Source organism: Mobula hypostoma, chromosome 5, assembly GCF_963921235.1.
Source record: "Mobula hypostoma chromosome 5, sMobHyp1.1, whole genome shotgun sequence".
In the NCBI taxonomy this organism is placed as follows: domain Eukaryota; kingdom Metazoa; phylum Chordata; class Chondrichthyes; order Myliobatiformes; family Myliobatidae; genus Mobula; species Mobula hypostoma.
This window is the reverse complement of record NC_086101.1, coordinates 588,738-611,021: the sequence shown is the minus strand read 5'-3', so window position 1 is coordinate 611,021 and position 22,284 is coordinate 588,738. Positions and strand designations below refer to the sequence as shown.

Here is a 22,284-nt window from a genome sequence, read left to right as displayed (position 1 = left end):
GTAATGCATGCATTAAGAAATGATACGATGTTTTTCCAGAATGATATCACGGAAACACATGACAAACTGACTTAAAAATTAACAAAAACCACATAATTATAAAATATAGTTACAACAGTGCAAAACAATACCGTAATTTGATAAAGAACAGACCATAGCACAGTAAAAATCTCAAAGTTTCTCGAAAGTCCCATCATCTCATGCAGGCGGTAAACCTCCAGCGCTGCCAACTTGCCAATGCAGCATCCCGGAAGCATCCAACCACAGTCTGACTCCCAGTCCATCCGAAAACTCCGAGCCTCCGACCAGCTCTTCCGACACTGAGCACCGAGCACTAACTCTGCCGAGCGCTTCCACCTTGGCCCCAGCAACAAGCAATAGGCAAAGCCGAGGATTTAGGGCCTTCGTCTCCGGAGATTCTCGATCGCACAGTAGCAGTGGCAGTGAAGCAGGCATTTCAGAAGTTACTTCAGGTGTTCCTCCGTGCCTGTCACAGCTGTCTCCATCAAATCCGGATTGTGCACGGCCCCCTAGTTACACATAATCGATATCATTGGGAACGGCCGCACACGCTGCGTCGTGCCGCCATCTTCTCCTCCCCACCATTAAGGTGGCAATATTAATGTGCAGAGAAAATTACGACTTAGGAGGTGCTCAAGAAGCATAATAGTCTGAAGGTGGATAAATCTCCCGGACCTGATGGAATGCACCCTCGGGTTCTGAAGGAAATAGCTGGAGAGATTGCGGAGGCTTTAACAACCATCTTTCAAGAATCGACAGATTCTCATATTATATTGGATGACTGGAAAATTGCAAATGTTACTCCGCTATTAAGAAGGGTGGGAGGAGCAGAAAGGAAACGATAGACCTGTTAGCCTGACATCAGTGGTTGGGAAGTTGTTGGGTTCGATTGTTCGGGACGAGTTTACGGAGTACTGGGAGGCACATGAGAAGGTAGACCAAAGCCAACATGGTTTCCTAAAAGAAAAATGCTGCCTGACTAACCTACTGCAATTCTTTGAGGAAATTACAAGCAGGATAGACAAAGGAGATGCTGTAGATATGGTGTACTTGGAATTTCAGTGGGCCTTTGACAACGTACTGTACTGCATGATAAGAGCCCGTGGAATTACCGATTCCATGATGCTGGAGAAATTGTAATGGGAGATAAGGAGATGGCAGAAGAACTGAACGAGTATTTTGCATCATTCTTCACTGAGGAAGACATCAGCAGAATACCGGACACTCAAGGGTGGCAGGGAAGAGAAGTGTGCGCAGTCATAATTACGACAGAGAAAGTACTCAGGAAGCTGAATAGTCTAAGGGTAGATAAATCTCCTGTACCAGATGGAATGCGCCCTCGTGTTCTGAAGGAAGTTGCTGCGGAGATTGCGGAGGCATTAGCAATGATCTTTCAAAAGTCGATGGATTCTGGCATGGTTCCGGAGGACTGGAAGATTGCAAATGTCACTCTGCTATTTTGGAAGGGGGCAAGGCAGCAAAAAGGAAATTATAGACCTGTTAGCCTGACATTGGTGGTTGGGAAGTTGTTGGAGTCGATTGTCAAGGATGAGGTTACAGAGTACCTGGAGGCATATGACAAGATAGGCAGAACTCAGCATGGTTTCTTTAAAGGAAAGTCCTGCCTGCCAAACCTATTCCAATTTTTTGAGAAAATTACAAGTAGGCTAGACAAGTGAGACGCAGTGAATGTTGTATATTTGGATTTTCAGAAAGCCTTTGACAAGGTGCCACAGATAAGGCTGCTTAACAAGATAAGACCCCATGGAACTATGGGAAAGTTACATACGTGGATAGGGCATTGGATGATAGGCAGGAAGCAGAGAGTGGGAATAAAAGGATCCTATTCTGGTTGGCTGCCGGTTACCAGTGGTTTTCCACAGGGGTCCATGTTGGGGTCGCTTCTTTTTAAGTTGTACATCAACGATTTAGATTATGGAATAGATGGCTTTGTGGCTAAGTTTGCTGATGATACGAAGATAGGTGGAGGGGCCGGTAGTGCTGAGGAATCAGAGAGTCTGCAGAGAGACTTGGACAGATTGGAAGAATGGGCAAAGACGCAGCAAATGAAATACAATGTTGGAAAGTGTATGGTTCTGCACTTTGACAGAAGAAATAAACAGGCAGACTATTATTTAAATAGGAGAGAATTCAAAGTTCTGAGATGCAACGGGACTTGGGAGTCCTCGTGCAGGATACCCTTAAGGTTAACCTCCAGGTTGAGTCGGTGGTGAGGAAGACGAATGCAATGTTGGCATTCAGTTCTAGAGGAATAGAGTATAGGAGCAGGGATGTGATGTTGGGGCTCGAAAAGGCGCTGGTAAGACCTCACTTGGAGTACTGTGGGCAGTTTTGGTCTCCTTATTTAAGAAAGGATGTGCTGACATTGGAGAGGATACAGAGAAGATTCACTAGAATAATTCCGGGAATGAGAGGGTTAACATATGAGGAACGTTTGTCCGCTCTTGGACTGTATTCCTTGGAGTTTAGAAGAATGAGGGGAGACCTCATAGACACATTTCGAATGTTGAAAGGCATGGTCAGAGTGGATGTGGCAAAGTTGTTTCCCATGATGGGGGAGTCTAGTACGAGAGGGCATGACTTAAGGATTGAAGGGCGCCCATTCAGAACAGAGATGTGAAGAAATTTTTTTAGCCAGAGGGTGGCGAATCTATGGAATTTGTTGCCACAGGCGGCAGTGGAGGCCAAATTATTGGGTGTATTTAAGGCAGAGATTGATAGGTATCTGAGTAGGCAGGGCATCAAATGTTATGGTGAGAAGGTGGGGGAGATGGACTAAATGGGAGAATGGATCAGCTCATGCTAAAATGGCAGAGCAGACGATGGGCCGAATGGCCGACTTCTGCTCCTTTGTCTTATGGAATTAATGCAAAGTTACTAGCATGGGTGGAGCATTGGCTGATCAACAGAAAACGGAGTGGGAATAATGGGATCCTATTCTGGCTCGCTGCCGGAGTTCTACAGTGGTCGGTGTTTGGACCACTGCTTTCTGCTGTCTGTCAATGATTTCAACTATGGGATTAATAGATTTGTAGCTAAATTTGTCGATGACACAAAATCTGTGGAGGAGCGGGTAGTGCTGAGGAAACAGAGAGCTTGCAGAGAAATTTAGATAGTTTAGGGGAATGGATAAAGAACTAAACAATGAAATACAATGTTGGAAAGTGTATGGTCATGCACTTTGGTGGAAGAAATAAACAGACAGATGATTATTTATATTGGGAGAGAATTCAAAATGCGGAGATGCAAAGGAACTTGGGAGACCTTGTGCAGGATACCCTAAAGGTTAACCTCCAGGTTGAGTCGGTCGGTGGTGAAGAAGGTGAATGTAATGGTGGCATTCATTTCCAGAGGTATAGAATATAACAGCAGGGATGTGATGTTGAGGCCCTATAAGGCACTCATGAGACCACACTTGGAATATTGTGTGCAGTTCTGGGCTCCTTATTTTAGAAAGCATATACTGACATTGGAGAAGGTTCAGAGAAGATTCACAAAAATGATTCCAGGAAAGGGTTACTGTATGAGAAGCATAAGACCATAAGACAAAGGAGCAGAAGTAGGCCATTCGGCCCATCGAGTCTGCTGCACCATTTTATCATGAGCTGATCCATTTTCCTATTTAGTCCCACTCCCCTGCCTTCTCACCATAACCTTTGATGCCCTGGCTTGCCTGCAGAAGGCAGAGGATAGTGGCGGAGGGAGTACATTCAGATTGGAGGATTGTGACTACTGGTGTCCCACAAGGATCTGATCTGGGACCTCTACTTTTCGTGATTTTTATTAACGACCTGGATGTGGGGTAGAAAGGTGGGTTGGCAAGTTTGCAGATGACACAAAGGTTGGTGGTGTTGTAGATAGTGTAGAGGATTGTCAAAGATTACAGAGAGACATTGATAGGATGCAAAAGTGGGCTGAGAAGTGGCAGATGGAGTTCATCCTGGAGAAGTGTGAGGTGGTACACTTTGGAAGGACAAACTCCAAGGCAGAGTACAAAGTAAATGGCAGGATACTTGGTAGTGTGGAGGAGCAGAGGGATCTCGGGGTACATGCCCACAGATCCCTGAAAGTTGCCTCACAGGTGGATAGGGTAGTTAAGAAAGCTTATGGGGTGTTAGCTTTCATAAGTTGAGGGATAGAGTTTAAGAGTCGCGATGTAATGATGCAGCTCTATAAAACTCTGGTTAGGCCACACTTGGAGTAGTGTGTCCAGTTCTGGTCACGTCACTATAGGAAGGATGTGGAAGCACTGGAAAGGGTACAGAGGAGATCTACCAGGATGCTGCCTGGTTTAGAAAGTATGCATTATGATCAGAGATTAAGGGAGCTAGGGCTTTAGTCTTTGGAGAGAAGGAGGATGAGAGGAGACATGATAGAGCTGTACAAGATAATAAGAGGAATAGATAGAGTGGATAGCCAGCGCCTCTTCCCCAGGGCACCACTGCTCGATACAAGAGGACATGGCTTTAAGGTAAGGGGTGGGAAGTTCAAGGGGGATATTAGAGGAAGGTTTTTTACTCAGAGAGTGGTTGGTGTGTGGAATGCACTGCCTGAGTCAGTGGTGGAGGCAGATACACTAGTGAAGTTTAAGAGACTACTAGACAGGTATATGGAGGAATCTAAGGCGGGGGCTTATATGGGAGGCAGGGTTTGAGGGTCGGCACAACATTGTGGGCCAAAGGGCCTGTACTGTGCTGTACTATTCTATGTTCTATCTTCTTTGTAGTGCATCATAAGTTTGGATGACTGAGTGAATCCCTTCCCACATTCAGAGCAGCTGAAAGGTTTCTCCCCAGTGTGAACTCGCTGATGTTTCTTGAGTTGAGCTGACAATGAATCCCTTCCCACATTCAGAGCAGTGAATGGCCTCTCCCCAGTGTGAACTTGCCGATGCACCTTCAGTTAAGCTGATTGGGTAAATCCCTTCCCACATTCAGAGCATGTGAATGGCCATTCCCCAGTGTGAAGTCACTGATGTTCCTTCAGATGAGCTGAGTGGGTGAATCCCTTCCCACATTCTAAGCAGGTGAATGGTTTCTGCCCAGTGTGAATTTGCTGGTGTCTCAAAAGCTGAGATAAACTCATGAATCATTGCCCACATTCAGAGCAAGTGAACGGCTTCTCCCCAGTGTGAGCAAACTGGTGTGTCAGTAGTGCAAAACGCCGAGTGAATCCTTTTGCACAGTCTGAGCAGCTGAATGTCCTCTCCGCAGTGTGCACAAACTAATGTTCTTTCAGATGAATTGAATAGCTGAACCCATTCCCACATTCTGAACAGCTGAATGGTTTTTACCCATTGTGAATTTGCTGGTGTCTCAAGAGCTGAGATGAACGAATGAATCCTTTCCCACATTCAGAGCAACTGAACGGCTTTTCCCCAGTGTGGACTCGCTGATGTAACTTCAGTTCAGCTGACCAAGCAAATCCCTTCCCACATTCAGAGCAATTGAACGGTTTCTCCCCAGTGTGGACTCGCTGATGTAGCTTCAGATGAGATGAATCCGTAAATCCCTTCCCACATTCAGAGCATGTGAACGGCTTCTCCCCAGTGTGAACTCGCTGGTGTCTCTGTAGGTTGGACGAGTGAGTAAATCTCTCTCCACAGTTTGAGCAAGTGAACGGCTTCTCCCCAGTGTGAACTCGCTGATGTGACTTCAGGTCAGATATCCGAGCACATACCTACCCACATTCAGAGCAGGTGAACGGCTTCTCCCCAGTGTGAACTCGCTGATGCTCCTTCAGATTAGCTGACTTGGTGAATCGCTTCCCACATTCAGAGCAGGTGAACGGCTTCTCCCCAGTGTGGACTCGCTGATGTAACATCAGTTCAGATGACTGGATGAATCCTTTCCCACATTCAGAGCATGTGAATGGCTTCTCCCCAGTGTGAACTCGCTGGTGTCTCTGTAGGTTGGACGATTGAGTAAATCCCTTCCCACATTCAGAGCAGGTGAATGGCCTCTGCCCAGTGTGAACTCGCTGATGTATCTTCAGTTCAGATGACCGAGAAAATACCTTCCCACATTCAGAGCAAGTGAACGGCTTCTCCCCAGTGTGAACTCGCTGGTGACTCTGCAGGTTGGACAACTGAGTGAACCCCTTCCCACAGTCTGAGCAGGTGAACGGCTTCTTCCCAGTGTGAACTCGCTGATGTAACTTCAGTCGAGATGACACAACGAATCCTTTCCCACATTCAGAGCAAGTGAACGGCATCTCCCCAGTATGAACTCGCTGATGTAACTTCAGTTCAGATGACTGGGCAAATCCCTTCCCACAGGCAGAGCAAGTGAACGGCTTCTCACCAGTGTGAACTCGCTGGTGTGTCAGTAGGTTGGATGATTGAGTGAATCCCTTCCCACATTCTGAGCAGATGAACGGCTTCTCTCCAGTGTGAATTTGCTGGTGTCGCAAGAGCAGAGATGAACGAATAAATCCTTTCCCACATTCAGAGCAGCTGAACGGCTTCTCCCCAGAGTGAACTTGCTGATGTAACTTCAGTTGAGATGACCGAGCAAATACCTTCCCACATTCAGAGCAAGTGAACGGCTTCTCCCCAGTGTGGACTCGCTGATGTAACTTCAGTTGAGATGACCGAGCAAATACCTTCCCACATTCAGAGCATGTGAATGGCTTCTCCCCGGTGTGAACTCGCTGGTGTCTCTGTAGGTTAGACGGGTGATTGAATCGCTTCCCACAGTCTGAGCAGGTGAATGGCCTCTCCCCAGTGTGAACTAACTGATGTTGTAGCAGGTGATTTGACTGAGTGAATCCCTTCCCACAGTCTGAGCAGGTGAACAGTATCTTTTCAGTGTGAACTCGCTGGTGTTCATTCAGCTGAGATGATTGAGTGAACTCTTTCCCACATTCAGAGCAGGTGAATGGCATCTCCCCGGTGTGAACTCGCTGGTGTCACTGTGGTGTGGCTGAGTGTGTGAATGCCTTCCCACCGTCCGAGCAGGTCAATGTCCCCTCACTGGTGAATTTTCTGATATACCATTACCATCGATAACAGAATGGCTTCCCGCTTCCAGAACAGGTGGAGCATCTCACTATGGTGTGAACTTGCTGATGTACCTTCAGACTGGATGACTGAGAGGTTCCCCTACCTCACACAGAGCAGGTGAATAGCCTCTCCCCACTGTGAACTCACTGGCGTGTCTGCGGGTAGCCTGTGAGTGAAACTCTTCCCACACTGAGAGAAGGAGAATGATATCTCACTACGATCAATTCTCTGGCAATTTAGAAAGTCAGATGTTTGAATCCCTTGTACAATCAATGCAGTTGAAGAACTGATCTCCAGTAAACAAATGCTGGTGTGTTCTCAGCTCCCAGTTCCAGTGGATTTCACAGAGTTAAAACAGAGAACTTCATTTCAGAGACAGAATGCATCACCAGCTGGGATGTGATCTGGGATCACCTTCATCTGCAAGGATCGATAACAGATGTGTTGGTGTAGCAAAGAAAATACTTGGTCACTCCTTAAATATCCAGACAGACTCAGCAAAACTGATATGTTGTTGTGTTTGAGATTCCCGTGCACAAGTGTTCTGCCATTTCAAACCTGTAAAAATATTTGCAAAAGACATCAATGGGTGAAGGACAATATTTCAGGAGAGATTTTAGTCTGTGGTGAGAACATAAGAACATAAGAAATAGGAGCAGGAGTCGGCCATCTGGCCCGTCGAGCCTGCTCCACCATTGAATAAGATCATGGCTGATCTGGCCATGGACTCATCTCCACCTACCTGCCTTTTCCCCATAACACTTAATTCCCCAACTATGCCAAAATCGATCCAATCTTTTCTCAAATTTATTTACTCAGGTAGCCTCCACTCCTTCATTGGGCAGAGAAATCCACAGACTCACCACCCTCTGGGAAAGGCAGTTCCTCCTCATCTCCATCCCAATTTCCCCCGAATCTGTCCTTTGATATTCAAATAACAAGCCATGGTTGACAAAGGACATTAAGGACATCCTGAACGCTAAAAAGAGGGCTTTTAGAGATGGAAATAGGGAGGAGCTGAGGGCAATACAGAGGGACCTGAAAGCCAGGATCAGGGAGGCTAAAGACAGGTACAGGAGGAAGCTTGAGTGGAAACTCCAGCAGAACAACATGAGAGATGTCTGGAGGGGGATGAGGACCATCACTGGGTTCCAGCAAACTAGCAACAGAGGAGCCGAAGGCAGTGTGGACAGGGCCAATGAACTTAACCTGTTCTTCAACAGATTTGACATTGTGACCCCTGCCCATCCCCCACATGAGCCATCTGTTGTCAGCCCCCAACCAACACATATTCCACTCTCCCCTCCTACCCCTCCTCACACTCCCTCACCTTGCTCTCATGACTATACCTCTTCCCCACACAAAACCACCACGGTGGGCTTCACAGCTGAAGAGGTGAGAAGACAGCTGAAACGTCTCAAGCCAAGCAAGGCTGCAGGACCGGATGGTGTCAGTACCAGGGTGCTCAAAGCCTGTGCCCCTCAGCTATGTGGAGTACTTCGCCATGTATTCAACCTGAGCCTGAGTCTCCGGAGGATTCCTGTACTGTGGAAGACGTCCTGCCTCGTCCCTGTGCCGAAGACGCCACACCCCAGCGGCCTCAATAACTACAGACCAGTGGCATTGACCTCCCACATCATGAAGACCCTGGAGTGACATGTTCTGGAGCTGCTCCGGCCTATGGTCAGGCCACACTTAGATCCCCTCCAGTTCGCCTACCAGCCCCGACTAGGAGTTGAGGATGCCATCGTTTACCTGCTGAACCGTGTCTATGCCTATCTGGACAAGCCAGCGAGCACTGTGAGGGTCATGTTTTTTGACTTCTCCAGTGCGTTCAACACCATCTGCCCTGCTCTGCTGGGGGAGAAGCTGACAGCGAAGCAGGTGGATGCTTTCCTGGTGTCATGGATTCTTGATTACCTGACTGGCAGAACACAGTACGTGTGCTTGCAACACTGTGTGTCCGACAGAGTGATCAGCAGCACTGGGGCTCCACAGGGGACTGTCTTGTCTCCCTTTCTCTTCACCATTTACACCTCGGACTTCAACTACTGCACGGAGTCTTGTCATCTTCAGAAGTTTTAGGATGACACTGCCATAGTTGGATGCATCAGCAAGGGAGATGAGGCTGAGTACAGGGCTACAGTAGGAAACTTTGTAACATGTGAGCAGAATTATCTGCAGCTTAATGTGAAAAAGACAAAGGAGCTGGTGGTAGACCTGAGGAGAGCTAAGGTACCGGTGACCCCTGTTTCCATCCAGGGGGTCAGTGTGGACATAGTGGAGGATTACAAGTACCTGGGGATACGAATTAACAATAAACTGGACTGGTCAAAGAACACGGAGGCTGACTACAAGAAGGGTCAGAGCCATCTCTATTTCTTGAGGAGACTGAGGTCCTTTAACATCTGCCGGACGATGCTGAGGATGTTCTACGAGTCTGTGGTGGCCAGCGCTATCATGTTTGCTGTTGTGTGCTGGGGCAGCAGGCTGAGGGTAGCAGACACCAACAGAATCAACAAACTCATTCGTAAGACCAATGATGTTGTGGGGATAGAACTGGACTCTCTCACGGTGGTGTCTGAAAAGAGGATGCTGTCTAAGTTGCATGCCATCTTGGACAATGTCTCCCATCCACTACATAATGTACTGGGTGGGCACAGGAGTACATTCAGCCAGAGACTCATTCCACCGAGATGCAACACAGAGCGTCATAGGAAGTCATTCCTGCCTGTGGCCATCAAACTTTACAACTCCTCCCTTGGAGGGTCAGTCACACTGAGCCAATAGGCTGGTCCTGGACTTATTTCATAATTTACTGGCATAATTTACATATTACTATTTAATCATTTATGGTTTTATTACTATTTATTATTTATGGTGCAACTGTAACAAAAACCAGTTTCCCCCAGGATCAATAAAGTATGACTATGACTACTATCTTGAGGCAATGTCCTCTACTTCTAGCAACACACATCAAAGTTGCTGGTGAACGCAGCAGGCCACGCAGCATCTCTAGGAAGAGGAACAGTCGACATTTCAGGCCAAGACCCTTCGTCAGGACTAACTGAAGGAAGAGTTAGTAAGAGATTTGAAAGTGGGAGGGGTAGGGGGAGATCCAAAATGATAGGAGAAGACAGGAGGGGGAGGGATGGAGCCAAGAGCTGGACAGGTGATTGGCAAAAGGGATATGAGAGGATCATGGGACAGGAGGTCCCGGGAGAAAGACGGTGGGGGGGGGGGGGGAACCAGAGGATCGGCAAGGGGTATAGTCAGAGGGACAGAGGGAGAAAAAGGAGAGTGAAAGAAAGAATGTGTGTATAAAAATAAATAACAGATGGGTACGAGGGGAAGGTGGGGCATTAGCGGAAGTTAGAGAAGTCAATGATCATGCCCTCAGGTTGGAGGCTACCCAGACGGAATATAAGGTGTTGTTCCTCCAACCTGAGTGTGGCTTCATCTTTACAGTCGAGGAGGCCGTGGATAGACATGTCAGAATGGGAATGGGATGTGGAATTAAAATGTGTGGCCACTGGGAGATCCTGCTTTCTCTGGCGGACAGAGCGTAGGTGTTCAGCAAAACGATCTCCCAGTCTGCATCGGGTCTCGCCAATATATAGAAGGCCACATCAGGAGCACCGGACGCAGTATATCACCCCAGCCGGCTCACAGGTGAAGTGTCACCTCACCTGGAAGGACTGTCTGGGGCCCTGAATGGTGGTAAGGGAGGAAGTGTAAGGTCACGTGTAGCTCTTGTTCCGCTTACAAGGATAAGTGCCAGGAGGGAGATCAGTGGGGAGGGATGGGGGGGAACGAATGGACAACGGAGTTGCCAAGGGAGCGATCCCTGTGGAAAGCAGAGGCGGGGGAGGGAAAGATGTGCTTAGTGGTGGGATCCCATTGGAGGTGGCGGAAGTTACGGAGAATAATATGTTGGACCCGGGGGCTGGTGGGGTGGTAGGTGAGGACCAAGGGAACCCTATTCCTAGTGGGGTGGCGGGAGGAGGGAGTGAGAGCAGATGTGCGTGAAATGGGGAAGATGCGTTTGAGAGCAGAGTTGATGGTGGAGGAAGGGAAGCCACTTTCTTTAAAAAAGGAGGACATCTTCCTCGTCCTGGAATGAAAAGCCTCATCCTGAGAGCAGACGCGGCGGAGACAGAGGTCCTGAGAGCAGATGCGGTGGAGACGGAGGTTCTAGCCTCATCTACCAGTGGAAACAACTTTCCTGACTCTATCTTATCTCTTCCTTTCATAATTTTACATGTTTCTATATGATCTCCTCTGAATGTGAGCTCTGGCATCACAATTTTACCAATTTCAGCTCAAGTTGGGGGTACTCAACTTGAGATATACTCCAGGCTACTGTGGGAAGTGAGGGAGGAAATTGCTGAGCCTCTGGCGATGATCTTTGCACATCAATAGGGAGAGGAAAAGTACCAGAGGATTAGAAGACATTGATGCCTTTTCAAGAAAGGGAGTAGAGATAAGACAGGAAATTACAGAGCAGTTGTTCTTACTTCAGCGGAGGGCAAGTTGTTGGAGAAGCTGCTGAGAGGCAGGATTTATGAGCATTTGGAGAAGCATAACCAGATGTGGGATAGTCAGCAGATCGTGCCTTACGAACCTGATTGAAATCATTGAGGATGTAACCAAGCACACTAATGAATGTAGAGTAGTGGTCACCAACCTTTTTAAACCCAAGATCCCCTACCTCGGCCTTAGTGAAAGGCAAGATTGACATACTAAATTGTTTAGAGAAAAAACAGCTCATATTGTACTTCCAACTTGAGGCTATTTATTTTGGCTAATGGTACTTGAATTACATAAACTGCTTTTGTCAAACTTTCAAATTAATTCAACTAAGAAAACACAAAAACTAGCATATCAAACAAGTGTCTTTAAGAATATTACAATACTTCATACCTTTAAATCTAAGTTTCATTATTTAATGTTATTTCAACACGAAAAATAAATGAATAGAAATTGGCTGTTCCCCTCAGTGTGATGACTGGGGCTGAATACTTTCTGCTAGTTCCCTGAAATTTGGGTAATAACTTCTGTGAGGGGATCCAGGAGTGCCCCTATTAACTGTTCAGAGAGAGACATTTATCATTGATGGTTTGTTTGGAAAGGAGAGAGAGAAAGAGTTATTTACCACCGATGTGTTGCTTTTGAAAAGACAGAGAGAGAGAGACAAAGATCAACGGTTGGACTGTCACTTTAAGGCATTGGAAGTAACTTTGGATTTCTACTGAGTTGAGCTGGAGACAGCACCGAGCAGCTCGTAAGTTACTATGGTAACCGAAGGCGGTATTATTTAATGGACACTCGATGTTATGATTTTCGGCAAGTTGTTGATATTACTTCCAAGGACAGGTTGTCTGCTTGTGCATTCCTTTACAGACAAAGGAAGGAGGGACTCTTTGAATGACAGGTGATGCTCAGCACAGAGAAATAAATGGGAGGTCAGATGATACAGACCTCAGACACATGATCTGGACACTGAATTAGCATTGTTGTGCCCACAGAGAAAGTGGGTTTTGGAGGATCGATCAGGCGGATCGATCCAAATTGCTATTCCAGCGTGAAGAAGGGGTTGACTGGTGGGGAGTTGTCATTGTGTCCACCCTTGCCGGGGTGATAGCTCCACCACAGAAGACCGGTCCCCCTGGTTAAAGTCACAGTCGGTGACGTGTAAAGGATTTCGGAGGACGAGGAGAAGATCAACGGCATCAGCTCACCTGAGGACTCAGTTCACTCTCTCTCTCTCCCCGTCATTACTCTAATAAATACCATGAATTGAACTGAAATGAACTTTACTCAACATCGTAAGACAGTATCTTTTTACCCCAGACTTAAAGAAGCTTGGTTTTTCATACATATATATTCCACATTTACTTTTATATATAATCATTGCTAACTTGTGTGATTTATCTTCATTTATATTACTGTATTGCGTAGTTACCAATAAATATTATTAGTTTATAGCAATACTAGACTCCAAAGTGTTTTCCACCTCTGCTGGTTCTTTATTCCCGTCACGGGGTACGTGACACTACAGACAGCCAGTCTGAAACAGTCTGTGAGGTGTCTGTCAGCAAGACAGCTCCTGTACTTAGATTAAATAATTTTCATCTGTGAAAATGCAATTTCACACAGATAAGTTGACCCGAAGTAGGCACTGACTTTTAGTGCTCATGTGGTGAGATGAGGAAACTTCTCCCTGCTGACAAACCCCCAAGAGTCACCACCCTTCATCGATGTCATTTTGCAAATCAATCATTTCCATTTCAATATCACTTGGCACACCAGATACTTGCTGGAATTTGGCTGCTATCTGTTCTATATCGATTGGCAGAAATGGGTTTGAAATAAATGCAGCAATATCTTTCATGACATTTAACTCCTCAAAACGCCGATCGAACTCTATTGCCAGTTTGTCTAGGTAAGCACACTACTGCTCAGGGCGAAAAGCATTGGTTTCCTTGATGGCCTGTAACATAACAAATTGGGAAAATGTGTAAGCCTCCCATTCTTTAAATTTGAAATCCAAATACCGAGCTTGGCCTTAATCGCATTAACTATGCTGATCATGAGGTTTTTTATCATGTTGGTTTTTTGAACCAACATGTGGAGGAACCAACTAGAGAGCAGGCTACTCTAGACTGGGTATTGAGCAATGAGGAAGGGTTAATTAGCAATCTTGTCGTGAGAGGCTTCTTGGGTAAGAGTGACCATAATATAGTGGAATTCTTCATCAAGATGGAAAGTGACATAGTTAATTCAGAAACAAAGGTTCTGAACTTAAAGAAGGGTAACTTTGAAGGTATGAGACGTGAATTAGCTAAGATAGACTGGCAAATGACACGTAAAGGATTGACGGTGGATATGCAATGGCAAGCATTTAAAGATTGCTTGGATGAACTACAACTATTGTTCATCCCAGTTTGGCAAAAGAATAAATCAAGGAAGGTAGTGCACCCGTGGCTGACAAGAGAAATTAGGGATAGTATCAATTCCAAAGAAAAAGCATACAAATTAGCCAGAAAAAGTGGCACACCTGAGGACTGGGAGAAATTCAGAGTCCAACAGAGGAGGACAAAGGGCTTAATTAGAAAGGGGAAAAAAGATTATGAGAGAAAACTGGCAGGGAACATAAAAACTAACTGTAAAAGCTTTTATAGATATGTGAAAAGAAAAAGATTGTTTAAGACAAATATAGGTCCCCTACAGACAGAAACAGGTGAATTGATTATGGGGAGCAAGGACATGGCAGACCAATTGAATAACTACTTTGGTTCTGTCTTCACTAAGGAGGACATAAATAATCTTCCGGAAATAGTAGGGGACAGAGGGTCCAGTGAAATGGAGGAACTGAGGGAAATACATGTTAGTAGGGTAGTGGTGTTAGGTAAATTGAAGAGATTAAAGGCAGATAAATCCTCAGGGCCAGATGGTCTGCATCCCAGAGTGCTTCAGGAAGTAGCCCAAGAAATACTGGATGCAAGTGATAATTTTTCAAATCATATGATGAAAGACTGGATCAACTAGGCTTATACTCGTTGAACTTTCAAAGATTGAGGGGGGATCTTATTGAAACATATAAAATCCTAAAGGGATTGGACAGGCTAGATGCAGGAAGATTGTTCCCGATGTTGCGGAAGTCCAGAACGAGGGGTCACAGTTTGAGGATAAAGGGGAAGCCTTTTAGGAGTGAGATTAGGAAAAACTTCTTCACACAGAGAGTGGTGATTCTGTGGAATTCTCTGCCACAGGAAACAGTTGAGGCCAGTTCATTGGCTATATTTAAGAGGGAGTTAGATATGGCCCTTGTGGCTAAAGGGATCAGCGGGTATGGAGGGAAGGCTGGTACAGGGTTCTGAGTTGGATGATCAGCCATGATCATACTGAATGGCGGTGCAGGCTCGAAGGGCCGAATTGTCTACTTCTGCACCTATTTTCTATGTTTCTATGATCCTTATTTTTGAGCAGCATGTTTTGTGAAAAACGATTGCTGGGCCTTCAACCCCGAGTTCAGCTCCTCAACTTTTCTGGCACAGATGCGCTCTTTGGGGGGGCGGGGGGGGGGGTAGGTGTCTTTAAATTTCTGGTGGTTGGTGTTGTGGTGCCGCTCCAGATTCCCTCTTTTAGTCAGTACATGTGTTTGGTGGCACAACATACATACACACTTGTCTTTCTCCAAGGTAAACAGAAATTCCTCTTCCCATTCTGAATGGAATTTGTATGTTTTTGCCTTCTTTCGTGGAGCCTCCGCCATGCTAGCGAGCTTGCAGGATATCACCAGCAAGTGCCGTATACTGACGTTTGCGACAGTCTGTACTCTTATCTAATCTAATTGGTCACTTTGATGCAGCACAAGCTACGCTGAAAAAAGTACAACAGCTAAATGAAAAGAGAGAGAGAGAGGCGCTAACTTTTCAGTAAAAACTAAAATTAATGCTAGTTACTAGTACACTATCTGAAATGCTAAACGTATTCACGCTATCAAAGGCAAACAATTTGAAAGAAAGAGAGCAGTACAACTGATCACGCTTTTGCATAACTGATGTAATATAAGTAGCAGCATAACAGAGTCAAAACCGATTAAAGTTGATCAAATTTCAGTTAAGTCATGAATGCAGAAGTGAGTCATTTTTATCCACGCATGTTGTATTCTTTTGCCAATGGACAGTTTGCCCGTTTGTTCGTTTATGTTTAAGATAAACAAAACTCTCCCATGCTCCATGGAATTTGACAGACAGTGGCACATCTGACACAAAACGCTGGGCAGCGGAAAAAGATAAAACACAATAAACAGGGAAAGCAAGTAAGTGTGGGTTAAAAACGACTCACATACGCGTTCTAGGGGTAAAATCTGCTTTTGCATTGAAAGGTTTATCAGGCATAATGTATTTGTGTATTTATTTTTCTTTTTTTTCGGGATCTAATGGGAAAGTCTCAAAGATCAACCGGTCGATCGGGATCCACTGGTTGGCGGCCACTAATGTAGAGCACTGGATGTAGTGTACATGGCTTTCAGTAAGAATTTTGATAAAATTCCTCATGCGAGGCTCATTCAGAAAATAATGAGGCCAGGATCCAAGTTGACCTGGCTTTGTGGATCCAGAATTGGCTTGCCCACAGAAGCCAAAAGATGGTTGGAGATGGTTTGTAAACTGCATGGAGGACGGTGACCAGTGGTGTTCTGCAGGGATGTGTTCTGAGAATCCTTCTCTTTGTGATGTTTATAAATGCTCTTGATGAGGAAGTAGAAGGGTGGGTTAGTAAGTTTGCTGATGACACAAAAGTTGAGGGTGTTGTGAATAGTCTGGAAAGTTGTCCAGAGATAACAGCAGGACATCGATAGAAACATAGAAACATAGAAAATAGGTGCAGGAGTAGGCCATTCAGCCCTTCGAGCCTGCACCGCCATTCAGTATGATCCTGGCTGATCATCCAACTCAGAACCCGGTACCAGCCTTCCCCCCATACCCCCTGATCCCTTTAGCCACAAGGGCCATATCTAACTCCCTCTTAAATATAGCCAATGGACTGGCCTCAACTGTTTCCTGTGGCAGAGAATTCCACAGATTCACCACTCTCTGTGTGAAGAAGTTTTTCCTAATCTCGGTCCTAAAAGGCTTCCCCTTTATCCTCAAACTGTGACCCCTCGTTCTGGACTTCCCCAACATCGGGAACAATCTTCCTGCATCTAGCCTGTCCAATTCCTTTAGGATTTTATACGTTTCAATCAGATCCCCCCTCAATCTTCTAAATTCCAACGAGTATAAGCCTTGTTCATCCAGTCTTTCACCATATGAAAGTCCTGCCATCCCAGGAATCAATCTGGTGAACCTTCTTTGTATTCCCTCTATGGCAAGGATGTCTTTCCTCAGATTAGGGGACCAAAACTGTACACAATACTCCAGGTGTGGTCTCACCAAGGCCTTGTACATCTGCAGTAGTACCTCCCTGCTCCTGTACTTGAATCCTCTTGCTATAAATGCCAGTATACCATTCGCCTTTTTCACCGCCTGCTGTACCTGCATGCCCACTTTCAATGACTGGTGTATAATGACACCCAGGTCTCGTTGCACCTCCCTTTTTCCTAATCGGCCACCATTCAGATAATAATCTGTTTTCCTGTTTTTGCCACCAAAGTGGATAACTTCACATTTATCCACATTAAATTGCATCTGTCATGAATTTGCCCACTCACCTAACCTATCCAAGTCACCCTGCATCCTCTTAGCATCCTCCTCACAGCTAACACTGCCGCCCAGCTTCGTGTCATCCGCAAACTTGGAGATGCTGCATTTAATTCCCTCATCCAATAGGATGCAGAACTGGCAGATGGAGTTCAACCCAGGTAAGTGTGCTGTGGTTTATTTCCGTACATCAAACTTGAAGACAATATTATGTTAGGACACTTGGCAGTGTGGACGATCAGCGAGATCTTGGGGTCCATGTCAATTTGACACTCAAAGCTGCAGTGCTGATGGACAATGGTGTTAAGAAGGCCTTCATCAACCATGGAACTGAGATCAAGATCGGTGAGGTAATGTTACAGCTATATAAAACCTTATTTATACCCCACTTAGAGGATTGTGTTCAGTTACCTCTTTACAGGAAGGATGGGAATACTATAGAAAGACTGCAGAGATTTACAAGGATGTTGCATGGATTGGAGAACGAGCCTTATGAGAATAGGTTGAGTGAACTTTGAAGATGAGAGGTGACCTGACAGATGTGTATAAGATGATGAAAGGCATTGATCATGAAGATAGCCAGAGGCTTTTTCCTAGGGCTGAATTGGCAAACACGAGAGGCATAGTTTTAAGGTGCTTGGAACGGTCAAAGGGGACGTCAGAGGTAGGTTTTTCACACAAGACAGTAGTAGGTGCATGGAATGCACTGCCAGTGATGACGGTGGAGGCAGACACCATAGAGTCTCTCAGATATGTACATGGAGCTTAGAAAAACAGAGTGCAATGCGGTTGGGAAATCCGAGGCAGTTTCTGGAATAGGTTATCTGGACGGCACAACACTGTGGGCCGAAGGGCCTCTAATATATTGTAGATTTCTGTTTCAATATGCACTCAGCTTCTAACAAGGCACAGATCAGACAATCTGACTGACCATCAAATTCTCTGACTGTATTCCTCTCTGTATGACAATGGGCTATTTCTGACTTCAATCAACCTGTGTCTTGGCTCAATTTGTCCTTTGGTATTATTTCAAGTTCTGGTCATGTTCCACAACACTACAAAGAGCACTTTCCTGGAGCACGATACTGGAGATTTACTAATCACTCGGATACCCTCCCACCAGCTGACTGACAGAGAGGAACCCATCGATGGTAATGCCAATGAATATAAAGTGGAGGGCAGTGGTTATTCTGATTGGAGTACGGCACTTTTGTGATGTGAAAGCCACAAGTCACTTGTCATCGAGGCAAAGGTGTTTCATATCGTTATTTACCCAGAGAGAAGTAAACCTGACAGAAGGTTTTATTTCCACAGAAAAAAAAATAGAAAAACTACAGCACAGAAACAGGCCTTTTGGCCATTCCTGGCTGTGCATTCAGGAGTACATTCAGCCAGAGACTCATTCCACCGAGATGCAACACTGAGCGTCATAGGAAGTCATTCCTATGACTTTACAACTCCTCCCTTGGAGGGTCAGACACCCTCAGCCAATAGGCTGGTCCTGGACTTATTTCCTGGCATAATTTACATATCATTATTTAATTATTTATAGTTTTATATTGCTATATCTATATTCTTGGTTGGTGCAACTGTAACGAAACCCAGTTTCCCTCGGGATCAATAAAGTATGAATATGACTATGACTATGACTATTTTCTGCCTAGTCCCACTGACCTGTACACGGACCATATCCCTCCATACACCTCCCATCCATGTATCTGTCCAATTTATTCTTAAATATTAGAAAAGAACCCGCATTTACCATTTCGTCTGGCAGCTCATTCCACACTCCCACCACTCTCTGTGTGAAGAGCCTCCCCTAATGTTCCCCTTTAAATTTTTCCCCCTTCACCCGTAACCAATGCCCTCTGGTTTTTTTCTCCCCTTGCCTCAGTGGAAAAAGCCTGCTTGCATTCACTCTATCTATACCTATCAGGTGTCATGGACTTTGTCTGGAAATGTACGGAGGACTGTGTGTCTCGCAAGACGATCCGGGTATTCCCTCACCGGAAACCTTGGATGAATTATGAGGTCCAGTCCCTTTTGAAGGCTAGAGCTGCAGCTTTTAGGTCCGGGGATAATAGTCACTACACGGAATCCAGGCATGAACTCCGGAAAGCCATTAAGGGCGCCAAGAGCCAATATCGAGCCAAGTTGGAAGCCCAGGCTAACCAGAAGGATGCCAGTAGACTATGGCAGGGTCTAAATAAGATCACTGGGCGCAAAGAAAAGGCTGGGAATATCAAAAGCTGTGGCGCTTCTCTTCCTGACGAACTTAACGTATTCTACGCAAGATTCGAACAGAAGAGGAGCGTCCCTCTCCCTCCGGATGAACCGGACCTGGTGACATCGAGATTCATCGTCACCGAGGAGGACGTTAGAAGGGCCTTCCTGAAGATAAATCCAAGGAAGGTGACGGGCCCAGATGGCATCCCGGGACGGGTTCTTCAGGCTTGTGCAAGCGAGCCAGCTGGAGTGTTTGCTGACATCTTCAACTGCTCCTTGCTTCAGTCTAACATCCTCTCGTGTTTTAAGAAGGCAACGATAATCCCAGTGCTGAAGAAGAGCAAGGTGGCATGCCTGAATGCCTATCAACCTGTGGCTCTGACATCAATTGCTATGAAGTGCTTTGAGAGATTGGTTATGGCACACATCAACCACAGCCTACCGGTCAACCTCGACGCTTTGCAATTCGCCTACCGGAGCAACAGGTCAACAGCAGGTGCCACCTCTCTGGCCCTACACTCTCGCCTTAGAACACCTGGAGAATAAAGACGAATACGTAAGGCTCCTTTTCATTGACTACAGCTCTGCCTTTAATACCATCATTCCAAATAAACTGATTCCTAAGCTCCAGAACCTGGGCCTCAGCACTCAGATCTGTAGCTGGATCTTCAACTTCCTCACAGACAGGACCCAGGCTGTAAAAATAGGGGACCAGCTCTCCTCTGCAATCACTCTGAGCACACCGGTGCCCCACAAGGCTGTGTACTCAGCCACCTGCTATACTCACTGAATACCCATGATCGTGTAGACAAGTTTTCATCAAACTCATTATATAAGTTTGCTGATGACACAACAATTGTAGGCCATATCTTGGGTAATGATGAGCTTGAGGAAATTAACAGAGAGGAAATTAAGAACCTGGTGGCATGCTGCGAAGACAATAACCTATCCCTCAACGTCAGCAAGACGAAGGAATTGGTTGTTGACTTCAGAAGGAGTAGCGGACCGCACAACCCAATTTACATCTGTGGTGCGCAAGTGGAACAGGTCAAAAGCTTTAAGTTCCTCGGGGTCAATATCACAAATGTCCTGACTTAGTCCAACAAAGCAGAGTTCATAGAACATAGGATAGTACAGCACAGTACAGGCCCTTCGGCCCACAATGTTGGGCCGACCCCCAAACCCTGCCTCGCATATAAGCCCCCACCTTAAATTCCTCCATATACCTGTCTAGTAGTCTCTTAAACTTCACTAGTGTATCTGCCTCCACCACTGACTCAGGCAGTGCATTCCATGCACCAACCACTCTCTGAGTAAAAAACCTTCCTCTAATATCCCCCTTGAACTTCCTACCCCTTACCTTAAAGCCATGTCCTCTTGTATTGAGCAGTGGTGCCCTGGGGAAGAGGCGCTGGCTATCCACTCTATCTATTCCTCTTATTATCTTGTACACCTCTATCATGTCTCCTCTCATCCTTCTTCTCTCCAAAGAGTAAAGCCCTAGCTCCCTTAATCTCTGATCATAATGCATACTTTCTAAACTAGGCAGCATCCTGGTAAATCTCCTCTGTACCCGTTCCAATGCTTCCACATCCTTCCTATAGTGAGGTGACCAGAACTGGACACAATACTCCAAGTGTGGCCTAACCAGAGTTTTAGAGAACTGCATCATTACATCGCGACTCTTAAACTCTATCCCTCGACTTATGAAAGCTAACACCCCATAAGCTTTCTTAACTACCCTATCCACCTGTGAGGCAACTTTCAGGGATCTGTGGACATGTACCCCGAGATCCCTCTGCTCCTCCACACTACCAAGTATCCTGCCATTTACTTTGTACTCTGCCTTGGAGTTTGTCCTTCCAAAGTGTACCACCTCACACTTCTCCGGATTGAACTCCAACTGCCATTTCTCAGCCCACTTCTGCATCCTATCAATGTCTCTCTGCAATCTTTGACAATCCTCTACACTATCTACAACACCACCAACCTCTGTGTCGTCTGCAAATTTGCCAACCCACCCATCTATCCCCACATCCAGGTCGTTAATAAAAATCACGAAAAGTAGAGGTCCCAGAACAATTCCTTGTGGGACACCACTAGTCACAATCTCCAATCTGAATGTACTCCCTCCACCACGACCCTCTGCCTTCTGCAGGCAAGCCAATTCTGATTCCACCCGGCCAAACATCCCTGGATCCCATGCCTTCTAACTTTCTGAATAAGCCTACCATGTCGAACCTTGTCAAATGCCTTACTAAAATCCATATAGATCACATCCACTGCACTACCCTCATCTATATGCCTGGTCACCTCCTCAAAGAACTCTATCAGGCTTGTTAGACACGATCTGCCTGTCACAAAGCCATGCTGACTGTCCCTGATCAGACCATGATTCTCTAAATGCCTATAGATCCAATCTCTAAGAATCTTTTCCAACAGCTTTCCCACCACAGACGTCAGGCTCACTTAATTACAGGTCTATAATTACCCGGACTATCCCTACTACCTTTTTTTGAACTAGGGAACAACATTCGCCTCCCTCCAATCCTCCGGTACCATTTCCGTGGACAACGAGGACATAAAGATCCTAGCCAGAGGCTCAGCAATCTCTTCTCTCGCCTCGTGGTGCAGCCTGGGGAATATTCCGTCAGGCCCCGGGGACTTATCCGTCCTAATATATTTTAAGAACTCCAACACCTCCTCTCCCTTAATATCAACATGCTCCAGAACATCAACCTCACTCATCTTGTCCTCACCATCAAGTTCTCTCTCATTGGTGCATACCGAAGAGAAGTATTCATT

The 22,284-nt window shown here is 45.9% G+C and overlaps 1 pseudogene; it reads right to left on the bottom strand.

The window, feature by feature from the left end:
- Positions 1–4,746: 4,746 nt before the first annotated feature.
- LOC134346481 (zinc finger protein 208-like) overlaps positions 4,747–22,284 on the bottom strand; it is a 71,870-nt pseudogene continuing 54,332 nt past the window's right edge.